Below are 13,467 nucleotides of genomic sequence, written 5' to 3'. Positions count from 1 at the left end.
TGCAAGGTTTACACTCTACATCAGAGCATGTGGCTTTCTGAGCTCACAGTTATATTCTAACAAAGATAACCACACTATGTCCTGACTGAGGAATCAAAAGCTAAAAGTCTGGTGTATACCAGTGCACTGAAGCACACTGGGGGAAGAGAAGATACAAAAGGGTTTTACGCTATAACAGCCAGATTTGTATTTTAAGCCAGTGTCTCTGTAGACTATGTGGCAAGACTGGAGTACAATAATCTGTCTTAAATGCCCCTTAAAAGAAATGTACTAAAAATCCTTTTCCTAAATGTAGGCTTTACTCCACCATAATTCAGCGCATTCACCAGAGTCCATGGTAGCCATACAAAACAAAGTAATGAAGGGGAAACAAAGTTGGCAATACATGGATGAGATCTAAAGCAGTGCCAGGGTTAAACACTTTTTTCTACTCTAAAGCCACAAAGACTACAGAGATGTGACCTTAGAACTGCTGTATTTCATCAATTCTATGATATACATTTTTCCCATGTATAACACCTCTACACAATGCATCATACTATCAATAACATCACAGTCTAATTGGCAGAGTTTTTTCCTTTCTTAGTGATTAAAAAAAATAATTGTGTCTCACAATACGGCATACTACATTCGATTTAAATTAGTACCATGTGAAATTTTTTTTTAAAGAACAGAAAAGGAACCTGGAGATGTCCAAGCATTCGCAATGTCATTCGTATTTGTACTCCTCTTTTCAGTGGATGTTTTAGAAAAAGCATTCGTGGTTGTCTTCACGGTATCCATACACACAAAGTGCTGGAAATACTGAGGTTACCAGAACCCTTTCCTAAGTCTCAGCACTTATACTTTGGATAAACAAGTGAAAAGAATTCTGACAAGCTGTAATCAAAGTGATCACATGATCAAAGGGCTAAGGAAACATTATAAATGTGGGACTTGAGTGGGCATGTGGGGGGAGGAAATAAAGTTTCAATTCAGAAATCAGAAAACTGCTTGACAAAGATAGCAAGGCATTTCCCATAACTTGATAATATTTTTAAAATTTATAATAAAAAGGGGACTTCCCTGGTGGTCCAGTGGTTAAGACTCTGCGCTCCCAATGCAGGGGGCCCGGGTTTGATCCCTGGTCAGGGAACTAGATCCTGCATGACACAACGAAAACCCTGCATGCCTCAACAGAGACCCTGCATGCCACAACAAAGACCCAGTGCAGCCAAATAAATAAATAAATATTTTTAAAAATAAATTTATAATAAAAACAATATAAGCACATACAGAAAATATGGGGGAAAATATCCAATTTTTCTCATCTTAAAATCATTTCATGTTAATAGAAATCAAATTACACACAAGCAAAAAGAAAAGTCCACAATCCAACCCATCCAGAGACAACTGCTGCAAACACCTTGGTATACAGAGCCTTCTAACACTTCTTTTGTGTGTGGGGAGGGTGTTAAAACAGAGATTTTTGTTTTTCTTTTTGAGTACAGTAATCATACCACACAAGCCATTCTGTACCTTGCTTCCCCCACCCCCCATCATAAATACAGCAGGTGAGCAAACGATGTGTTTAGATCAAAGGAAAAAAATGGAATCACTGCAACAGATGGAGGAGGGAATGATCTTGAGAGAAGGGGATATAGATGAGTAAAGACATAGGTAAGTTTCAAAATAAAGCAAGAATATTCCTTTTGGCCTGTATTTCTCTCTGACATCATTAGTTGAAAGTTAGGGGCAGGGACAAGGTAAAAGACTTGGAAAAATTCAAGTGTGGGGAACAAAAATGGAAGCAGACTATAATCTTCAATGTTGCTGCCCCAAGTTGGACATTACTAATTTATAATCAGAGTCATTGGCACACTTATGTTACTTCCCCTTGCAGCATTAGGCTATCTAGAAGCAATGAGGACAAACGACTGATGAGTTACTCTATCAAGTTGGGTGGGACAAGAGAGGTAGAAGGCGGCAAGGGGCTGAGAGAATTGAAGGCATTCCCAAGAATGATCCACAGATAATAGAATAGGGAGTAAAATCTGAAAGAAGCTGATAAACTGAAGGAACAGGGTAGGGACAAGATAGCAGCAGCTTCAAAGAGTAGATTTGGTGGAAACCAGAAAGAGAAGTAGAAGGGTATCGTGAAGGAATTGGACATTATGGTCAGACTAATATTTCAGAGTTGGAGTACCCTTCAGAAGATAATACCTAGGTGTGGCCAGGTGAGTAGACTGCCACAGCAATAAGAGGACAAGCCCTTTTTAAAGATATTAATGAAATTGTGAGGCCATAATTAATAGCAAGAATCAGCCACAAATGTTTCTAATAAAAGAACACTTGCAGGGACTTCCCTGGTGGCGCAGTGGTTAAGAATCCGCCTGCCAATGCAGGGGACACGGGTTCAATCCCGAGTTGAGGAAGATCCCACATGCAATGGAGAAACTATGCCCATGAGCCACAACTACTGAGCTTGCGCTCTAGAGCCCGCAAGCCACAACTACTGAAGCCCGCGTGCCTAGAGACCGTGCTCCACAACAAGGGAAGCCACCACAATGAGAAGCCCACACACCATAACGAAGAGTAGCCCGCACTCGCTGCAACTAGAGAAAGCCCGCGTGCAGTAACAAAGACACAACGCAGCCAAAAATAAAAAATAAATAAATAAATTTATTTTCTTTTAAGAAAAAAGAACACTTGCTTTGGTAAATAATATAATGTCAAGAGCAAAGAATAGGGTTTTTGAAGGAAAGTTGTTGGAACAAGGGTATGGAAGCCACAGGTAAGAGTACTAAGCCTCCTGTGCCCCTGCCATAAAAAATGAGGCATGCGAAAACAGGCATTTAAGTCTCCAGCATGGGATTGTGCTAGAGTGCCTTATTTCTTCTTTTGAAAAGCTACTACAGAAGAAAAACCAGAGGAATACCGCAGCCAGTTTTCTGTCAAAAACGTACAGTATGCAGATCTGCAGCTTACTGAAGAACTATAAAGAATTCTGACTAATCCATGTCAACGCAGAGACAAATCTCTATTAGGTCACAGGACACATGTGGGAAAACACTTAATTAAGACTTTTAGTCATAGCAATCTCAAAGAACCAAAGAATGACATGATTATTTAAATCAACAACCAACCAACTTCTCAGGCTAGAACGTAAGTAAAGTTTCCAAAGGGTGGCCTGGTATAATGAGAGATATTTGGCCATATCAACAATATTCATAAATGTAAACAAGTTGGATAGTAAGAATCTATTCTAGATACCATGTTACACAGGAAATGTTTATAGTTAAAACAGAAGTATTTTTATTTACTGTGGAAAAAAGACAATTTAAAGCAGTGGTCCCCAACCTTTTGGGTACCAGGGACCAGTTTCGTGGAAGACAATTTTTCCACGGACTGTGGTGTGGCTGGGGGGGTGGTTCATGCAGTAATGTGAGTGATGGGGAGCGGCAGATGAAGCTTTGCTCGCTGGCCCACCGCTCACCTCCTGCTGTGCAGCCCGGTTCCTAATAGGCTGTGGACCGCTACCGGTCCTTGGCCCAGGCGTTGGGGACCCCTGATTTATAGAACCTTAGTGATTTATTTCAAAATATCAGAAAACTTCCAAGATAAAATAGTCTTATTTTGCTCAATTCCAAAACTTGGACCTATGACCAAGAGAAGTATAGAATGACAGATTTTACCTCATTTTAATTTAGAACATTTTACACTAGTTTTCCTTCTCTATTTGAAAAAGTAATACATGTACGCAGGGGGAAACTCTGTAATACAAAAAGATATACAACTAAAATTAGATCTCTCTATGTAGTGGCAACCATTGTTAAGTTTCGTACATCCTTCTAAAAATTGTGTGCATATATGAGCAAATACATTACTTTTGACTCTGGGAGGGCTCACGCCAAGGAATACTTTCCAGAACTTCTGCTGCCAGGGTCCTTGTCCTCACGGTGAGCCACAGCCACCCACCGCCTCTGCAGGAGACCCTCCAACACTAGCAGATACATCAGAAATACATCTACACGTGGAACAACTCCTACAGAACACCTACTGAACACTGGCAGAAGACCTCAGACCTCCCAAAAGGCAAGAAACTCCCCACGTACCTGGGTAGGGCAAAAGAAAGAATAAACAGAGACAGAAGAATAGGGATGGGATCTGCACCAATGGGAGGGAGCTGTGAAGGAGGAAAGGTTTCCACACACTAGGAAGCCCCTTCACGGGCGGAGACTGCGGGTGCCGGAGGCGGGAAGCTTCGGTGCTGCGGAGGAGAGCACAGCAACAGGGGTGCGGAGGGCAAAGCGGAGAGATTCCCGCACAGAGGATTGGTGCCGGACCCGCACTCATTAGCCGGACCCGCACTCATTAGCCCGAGAGTCTTATCTCCTCACCGGCTGGGAGCTGAGGCTCGGCTTCGGTTGGAGCACAGGGAGAGGACTGGCGGCATGAACACAGCCTGAAGGGGTTAGTGCACCACGGGCTGGCCGGGAGGGAGTCCAGCGGCCGGGGGGGGGGGGGGGGTCTGGACCTGCCGAAGAGGCAAGAGACTTTTTCTTCCCTCTTTGCTTCCTGGTGCGTGAGGAGAAGGGGTTAAGAGCGCTGCTTAAAGGAGCTCCAGAGACGGGTGCGAGCCGAGGCTAACAGCGGGGACCCCAGAGACGGGCATGAGACGCTAAGGCTGCTGATGCTGCCACCAAGAAGCCTGTGTGCGAGCACAGGTCACTATCCACACCTGCCTGCCAGGGAGCCTGTGCAGCCCGCCACTGCCAGGGTCCCTGGATCCAGGGACAACTTGCCCGGGAGAACGCACGGCGCGCCTCAGGCTGGTGCGACGTCACCGGCTTCTGCCGCCGCAGGCTCACCCCGCATCGTGCCCCTCCCTCTCCCCCGGCCTGAGTGAGCCAGAGCCCCCGAATCAGCGGCTCCTTTAACCCCGTCCGGTCTGAGGGAAGAACAGACGCCCTCCGGCGACCTACACGCAGAGGCGGGGCCACATCCAAAGCTGAACCCCAGGAGCTGTGCGAACAAAGAAGAGAAAGGGAAATCTCTCCCAGCAGTCTCAGGAGCAGAGGATTAAAGCTCCACAATCAACTTGATGTACCCTGCATCTGTGGAATACCTGAATAGACAACGAAACATCCCAAATTGAAGAGGTGGACTTTGAGAGCAAGATTTATTATTTTTTCCCCTTTCCCTCTTTTTGTGAGTGTGTATGTGTATGCTTTTGGGTGAGATTCTGTCTGTATAGCTTTGCTTTCCCCATTTGTCCTAGGGTTCTATCTGTCCTTTTTTTTTTTTTTTACTTTTAAAAATAACTTTTTTCTTAATAATTATTTTTTATTTTAATAACTTTATTTTATGTTCTTTTATGTCCTTCCTTCCTTCCTTTCTTTCTTTCTTCTTTTTCTCCCTTTTATTCTAAGCCGTGTGGATGAAAGGCTCTTGGCTCTGCAGCCAGGAGTCAGTGCTGTGCCTCTGAGGTGGGAGAGTCAACTTCAGGACACTGGTCCACAAGAGACCTCCCAGCTCCACATAATATCAAACGGCGAAAATCTCCCAGAGATCTCCATCTCAACACCAGCACCCAGCTTCACTCAACGACCAGCAAGCTACAGTGCTGGATACCCTATGCCAAACAACTAGCAAGACAGGAACACAACCCCACCCATTAGCAGAGAGGCTGCCTAAAATCATAATAAGTCCACAGACACCCCAAAACACACCACCAGACATGGACCTGCCCACCAGAAAGACGAGATCCAGCCTCATCCACCAGAACACAGGCACTAGTCCCCTCCACCAGGAAGCCTACAGAACCCACTGAACCAACTTTAGCCACTGGGGACAGACACCAAAAACAACGGGAACTACAAACCTGCAGCCTGCAAGGAGGAGACCCCAAACACAGTATGATAAGCAAAATGAGAAGACAGAAAAACACACAGCAGATGAAGGAGCAAGATAAAAACCCACCAGACCTAACAAATGAAGAGGAAATAGGCAGTCTACCTGAAAAAGAATTCAGAATAATGATAGCAAAGATGATCCAAAATCTTGGAAATAGAATAGAAAAAACGCAAGAAACATTTAACACGGACCTAGAAGAACTAAAGATGAAACAAGCAATGATGAAAAACACAATAAATGAAATTAAAAATACTCTAGAAGGGGTCAATAGCAGAATAACTAGGCAGAAGAACGGATAAGTGACCTGGAAGATAAAACAGTGGAAATAACTACTGCAGAGCAGAATAAAGAAAAAAGAATGAAAAGAAATGAGGACAGTCTCAGAGACATCGGGGACAACATTAAACGTACCAACATTCGAATTATAGGGGTTCCAGAAGAAGAAGAGGAAAAAAAGTGACTGAGAAAATATTTGAAGAGATTATAGCTGAAAACTTCCCTAATATGGAAAAGGAAATAGTTAATCAAGTCCAGGAAGCACAGAGAGTACCATACAGGATAAATCCAAGGAGAAACACGCCAAGACACATATTAATCAAACTGTCAAATATTAAATACAAAGAAAACATGTTAAAAGCAGCAAGGGAAAAACAACAAATAACACACAAGGGAATCCCCATAAGGTTAACAGCTGATCTTTCAGCAGAAACTCTGCAAGTCAGAAGGGACTGGCAGGACATATTTAAAGTGATGAAGGAGAAAAACCTACAACCAACATTACTCTACCCAGCAAGGATCTCATTCAGATTTGATGGAGAAATTAAAACCTTTACAGACAAGCAAAACCTGAGAGAGTTCAGCACCACCATACCAGCTTTACAACAAATGTTAACGGATCTTCTCTAGGCAAGAAACACAAGAGAAGGAAAAGACCTACAATAACAAACCCAAAACAATTAAGAAAATGGGAATAGGAACATACATATCGACAATTACCTTAAATGTAAATGGATTAAATGCTCCCACCAAAAGACACAGACTGGCTGAATGGATACAAAAAAAAGACCCACATATATGCTGTCTACAAGAGACCCACTTCACACCTAGAGACACATACAGACTGAAAGTGAGGGGATGGAAAAAGATATTCCATGCAAATGGAAACCAAAAGAAAGCTGGAGTAGCAATTCTCGTATCAGACAAAAGAGACTTTAAAATACAAGAGACAAAGAAGGACACTACATAATGATCAAGGGATCGATCCAAGAAGATATAACAATTGTAAATATTTATGCTCCGCAATGGGAGAGGCCACAACAGTGAGAGGCCCGCGTACTGCAAAAAAAAAAAAAAAAAAAAAAAAAAAAAAAAAGCTATCTCTGATATAGGTCAAAACAGCACTTCTCTCCCCCAAGTCATACTCATCAACTACTCTTATACCGCCAAACAGTTGCAACTTTAATGCCAAGTGTCTATATAGATAGTAAGTAAAGCTATTTTCTTTAAACAAGAAATCACTTTGTAAACAAACACAGCTGATCTCGAATGTTTCGCTGTACAGTTCCTAGTCAGTGAGGAAAGGCAAGAATATGATCCCGAATGTTAACAATTGTATATACCTGAAATCTGTTTCTAAATTTTTCTTCCAAATCAGCTTGCAGGAACACTTGAATGAAGTGAATTATGTTCTCCTGTTCAAGCAATTTGTTCTCCAAAACCCATAATTAGGCTGCATGGGGATCTAATTTGAACATTTTAGGGCTTGTTACATACAAATGAGTTTCACTACTTTTATTCATTACTTTGAGTTAAATCTCTTAAATTATCTGTTTTATTTTTCTCATTAGCAAATTGTAGGAGAGGGGATATCCATTACCAAATAACCTTCAAAACACAGAATGCATAAATGCTGAAATTCATTTCTACTACTAGTCAATAAATCACAGCAGAAAGAGCTAAAGGTAGTTCTCAGTAACCTCATTACATTATGTACACTACTGTCTTATAGCCCCATTATTAGACCACCATCACCATTACAAGTAGCTAATAGAATGTTTTCCATTTTTCAGGTACTTCGTTAAATGCTTTACATACATCTAGCTCATCTGATCCTCAAACCTAAGAAGGGTATACTACGTATTTGTATTCCCACTTTTACAAATGAAGAAACCTACAGTTATAGCTGGCAAAGTGGCAGAGCCAATTATCCAGGCTGTTTGACTGCAGAGCCCTTGCTCTTTAAGTCAAATATTTATTAGCTATTACACAAAACTGGGAGAAAAGTGTAAAAAGTTTCAGAGAAATGTATTTTGATTCGGTATAATAGTCAATGTATCTGCCTAACAACAGAAGGGGCTGTATCATGAAATAAAGAGTAACAGAAGTGTTCAAACTAGAGTCCTGATGATCATGTGTCTGTGTTTCAGGGCAATCAAACAGATGGTGAGTAATAGCTGTACTTTATAGCAGAATTCTAGCTAATAAATGCAACAATCATCAATGGCAGCAAAACCCAGTAGATTAAAGTTTGATGAGGAACTTTGTAATGAATGGATCAGAGTGACTAGACCAGAATCCACTGATTAATTCTGACATCACTAAAAGTAAGACAACAGGGTATGTGCCCCCCACATATGATGCAATAGGTAACTGATAAACTACTGGCAGTCGTGGGGGTGAGGGGTCTGATGTAACTACCAGCCTCAAAAAAATATATAGCAAACATATAAGGAGACTATCACAGATTAAGAGAGATTTGAGATCTAGTAATCACATAATGGGACTTCCCTGGTGGTCCAGTGGTTAAGAATCCACCTTCCAAAGCAGGGACGTTCGATCCCTGGCCAGGGAACTCGGACCCCACATGCCGCAAAGCAACTGGGCCCTTGCACCACAACTACTGAGCCAGCGCTCTGTGGAGCCCATGCGCCACAATGAAAGATCCTGCATGCAGCAACGAAGATGCCGTGTGCCACAACTAAGACCTAATGCAGCTAAATAAATAAATATTTTTTAAAATTCTTTAAAAAAATTACATAACTATTTTTTTAAAAGAATGAACAGGGATGATGTACTAAATAACATTAAATATTTCCTGCCTATTGCACTAGATATGATAATGGCATTGTGGTTATTTTTAAAGCCTCTCTTATTTCTATATATTAAAGTATGAAATGAGAGAGTATCTGGCATGCTTTAAAATATTCCAGTAACAACAACAAAACAGTAGGGGACAGATGAAACCAGAATGGTAAAACGTTAATAACTGTTGAAGCTGGATGAGTACACTGGGCAGGGGCAAGGGGTATTCATTATACCATTCTCTCTTGTATGAATGTTTGAAATTTTCCATAATAAAAAATTTTTAATGTTTAATTGCAATATGAAAGAGGATAACAAATCTCCAAACAAGTAAACAACAGGAGACCATGTGCGCACATGCAGCAAGCAGAGACGTATGCTGGCAAAAGACATGTATTACTTTTAGTATCCAATCACCCACTTACCCACAGTCAGGGCCCATTTACCAGGTTGTAGCTAAGCATTATCCCCTGACCCAAGCAAAAGTAATCACCAGGATTCACCCATCTGATTTAGCACTTATCTCTATGGTTGTAAGAATTTAACTCCCCAACAATAACCCCCCCAAAAAAATCGTAAATATGTAACCACAGTAAACATTATGCTATGATGGGAAGTATTTTCCATAAATTAACTTTTGCCAAATAACATCAATACATAGTTCTACTTTACAGTCATTAAAAAATATATATTTATTTATTTATTTGGCTGCTCCAGGTCCTAGTTGCGGCATGTGGGATCTGTAGTTGCAGCATGTGAACTCTTAGATGCGGCAGGTGGGACCTAGTTCCCTGACCAGGGATCGAACCTGGGCCCCCTGCATTGGGAGCGTGGAACCTTAGCCACTGGACCACCAGGGAAGTCCCTACTTTAGAGTCATTTTATTTGAAAAGACTCAAGGTGAGAGACTTTAAAAACAAAAAACTCAGCAATGGTAAATATAAAACTGTTTTGTGTTTGGGAAGGAGAATATTAATATTCTGAATATTTGAATCCATTTTCCACCCATCTGCCAATCTCTCTGGATAAGGCACCACTGTGCTAAATTTTCATTTCGTGTGAAAATTATCTTTTGAGTTCTCAAGGTAAACCTAAGAACAATAGAGTATTTTGTACATCATTTTGCAAATGAGAAGTCTGGATGGAATTTCCACTTCCAGATACCAAATTCCAGATAAATACTATATTATAATAATAATGTATAATGACAATAAAGCTAGCTATTCCATAAAATAGAATTATATCAGAACTTCTATACCATGGGTTTTTTGTTTTGTTTCTCAAATGTCAAGTTATACTATATTACAATTTAGAAAATGTAGCTCATCTACAGCCCTAGCCGTCAAGTCCCTAGCCACTCTAAAATATTCCCGCCATCACAGAGGGGCAGTAAGTGACATAAACAACTCACTGTAAGAGGTCAAATCCCATGCTCTATGACAAAGAAATGCTGCAAGTTGACAAGGTAGATGCACACCTCACAGAGAAACAACAAAGGGTAAAATAAAATGATAAAAGGACTATGACAGGACTATGACTTAGAATTAACAACAGGTAACTAATACCATACCCAGAAGTTGAACTAGGCAGCTGGTTTTCATGCCTACCATCTACACCGATGACAGCACTGAAAATCAAAGCTGACACTATGTAAACACTAACCAGTACACGGTTCAGCCAAAGTTTTCTGTTCTAGGGCCTTCTGTCCAGAAGGCATGCTCCATCCAATTCCTTTTCTCCCCCATTATATGTTTTCAAAACACCTGATGAGGAGGCATAACAGAGTAATATATAAGAGCAAAAGCTTGAAAAGTCAGTCAAACTGGATTTGAAAACCAACTACAATACTTTTTAACCTAAGATGCTAAGAGAAATGGTGGCCAAACAGATTATCTATAAAACTGAGATAGTAGTACTGTAATTACTTCAAAGATGATGAGCAGAGAATATCTATTTAAAATCCTCCGTACAGAAGATATCTGCAAACAATGCAACGGACAAGGGGCTAATATTCAAAACATACAAACAGCTTATACAACTCAGTATCAGGAAGAACCCAATCAAAATATGGGCAGAAGACCTAAATACAGACATTTTCCCCAAAAAAAGACATACAGATGGCTAACAGGTACATGAAAAGATGCTCAACATTGCTAATTATTAGAGAAATGCAAATCAAAAGCACAATAAGGTATCACTTCAAACGGGGCTGAATGCCCATCATCAAAAAGTCTACAAATAATGCTAGAGAGGATGTAAAGGGAACCCTTATACACTGTTGGTGGGAAAGTAACTTCGTGCAGCCACTATGGAAAACAGTATGGAGGTTCCTTAAAAAACTAAAAATAGAACTACAGTATGATCCAGCAATTCCACTCCTGGGCATATATCCGGAAAAAATGAAAACTCTAATTCAAAAAGATACATATACACCAATGTTCATACCAGCACTATTTACAATAGCTAAGACACGGAAGCAACCCAAGTGCCATCAACAGAAGACTGGCTTAAGACAATGGGATATATACGTACAGTGAGTGGAGTATTACTCAGCCATAAAAAAGAATGAAATATTGCCACTTGTAGCAATGTGGATGGACCTAAAGAATATGCTTACTGAAATAAATAAGACAAAGACAAATACTATACGATATCATATGTACAATCTAAAAAATAATACAAATGGATCTTTATAGAAAACAGAAAGAGACTCAGACACAGAAAACAGATTTATGGTTACCAAGGTGGGGAGGGGACAAATGAGTAAAGGATTAACAGATACAAACTACTATACATAAAATAGATAAGCAACATGGATTGACTGGAGAGCACAGGGAATTATACCCAGTATCTTGTAATATAACCTACAATGGAATATAATCTGCAAAAAAACCAAATCACTATGCTGTACACCTGAAACTAACACAATACTGTAAATCAACTACACTTCAGTTAAAAAAATAAAAAGTGAAACCCTCCATAGAGCACCTGCCACATAGTGCTCAACAAATAAGAACTGTGAGCTATCTGAATTACGTATTTGAAATATTCTCTAACAACAGTCTTCACTACTAGAAAATAAACATGGGGCTTCCCTGGTGGTGCGGTGGTTAGAAATCCGCCTGCCAATGCAGGGTACATGGGTTCGGGCCCTGGTCCGGGAAGATCCCAGATGCTGCGGAGCAACTAAGCCCATGTGCCACAACTACTGAGCCTGCGCTCCAGAGCCCGCCAGCCACAACTACGGAAGCCGACGTACCTAGAGCCCACGCTCCGCAACAAGAAAAGCCACTGCAATGAGAAGCCCGCGCACGGCAACGAAGATAGCCCCCGCTCACCACAACTAGAGAAAGCCCGCACACAGCAATGAAGACCCAACGCAGCCAAAAATAAATAAATAAAATTAATTAATTAAAAAAAAAAACCTGGTCTTTCACCACAGACAGTTTGAGAAACACTAACTAAACCAGAACATGCATGAATTGTCTTTATTCTATTTGGAACCCCTTACTTTCTAAGTAATTGATAATTGAGTGCCTAGAGCCCGTGCTCCAAAACAAGAGAAGCCACTGCAATGAGAAAGTAAGTATTTATTTTTCTACTTTGTGGTAGCAGACAATGCTAAGTTGAAGCATATACAGAAAGTGTCCACTTTCTGTATGTTAGGGTTTAACTGCTAATAAAGTTCTATTCTTCACTCCTTTCACTCCTTTCGTACCCAACAGACCAAGCAAAACAGAAAGCCAGGCTTTCACTTTAAAACAATGCCTCCAGAAGAGTGCAATGTGTGGGGATTCAACAGACCTTATGACTTTAAAAAACAAAACCAAACAAAAAGGTTCCCAGAAGCTTCACAGTGCTCATCCAAAAATCTTCTTTTGGATTTCTTTTTTCCTTCCCAGATTCCTGAAAATATACTACAATCATTTTTTACCTGGGGCTTTGAGAAATTTTCAATATGTTTAGACCACATGCCATTTATTAAGACATTTCTTCCAGCTTCTAGCCCACACTTTCCACACTCTAGTTTGTTAAAGTATGATTAGGACCCTATAAACTACATTTCTCCTTTGATAGTAATAGCATGTGCTAGAGGAAGAATCAAAGGCTGGAAGAATAAGAAGGAATATATATGCTCCTTATTATTGGTCACAGTTTCTATGTGTATGGACCCATTAATGCATTTCATCCTGGCACTGATTCCAGTTTCTACCTTTTTTCCAAAATCCCAGACCAACCTGACTGCAATTCCTCACACACAAGAACCAGTTGTCCAATACCCCTCCTTTGGAAATTTCAGCTCCAAGAGGGGCCCTACTCCAAGTTTCTGGGTTCTGGTAACCACACCCTCTTCCCTTTTTTCTCCCAGCCCTAGGGCAAGTAGCTACTTCTGCCTTTCTGTTACCTCAGTGTCCCCTTTTCATTTTCTTAGTTCTCCAAAAACGCTTTTAACCAATTCCTCACGTTAAATTCTGTTCTCCTGACTAGTAT

This window comes from Globicephala melas, chromosome 11 (genome assembly GCF_963455315.2).
Source record: "Globicephala melas chromosome 11, mGloMel1.2, whole genome shotgun sequence".
In the NCBI taxonomy this organism is placed as follows: Eukaryota; Metazoa; Chordata; class Mammalia; order Artiodactyla; family Delphinidae; genus Globicephala; species Globicephala melas.
Note: the sequence above shows the minus strand (reverse complement) of the source record.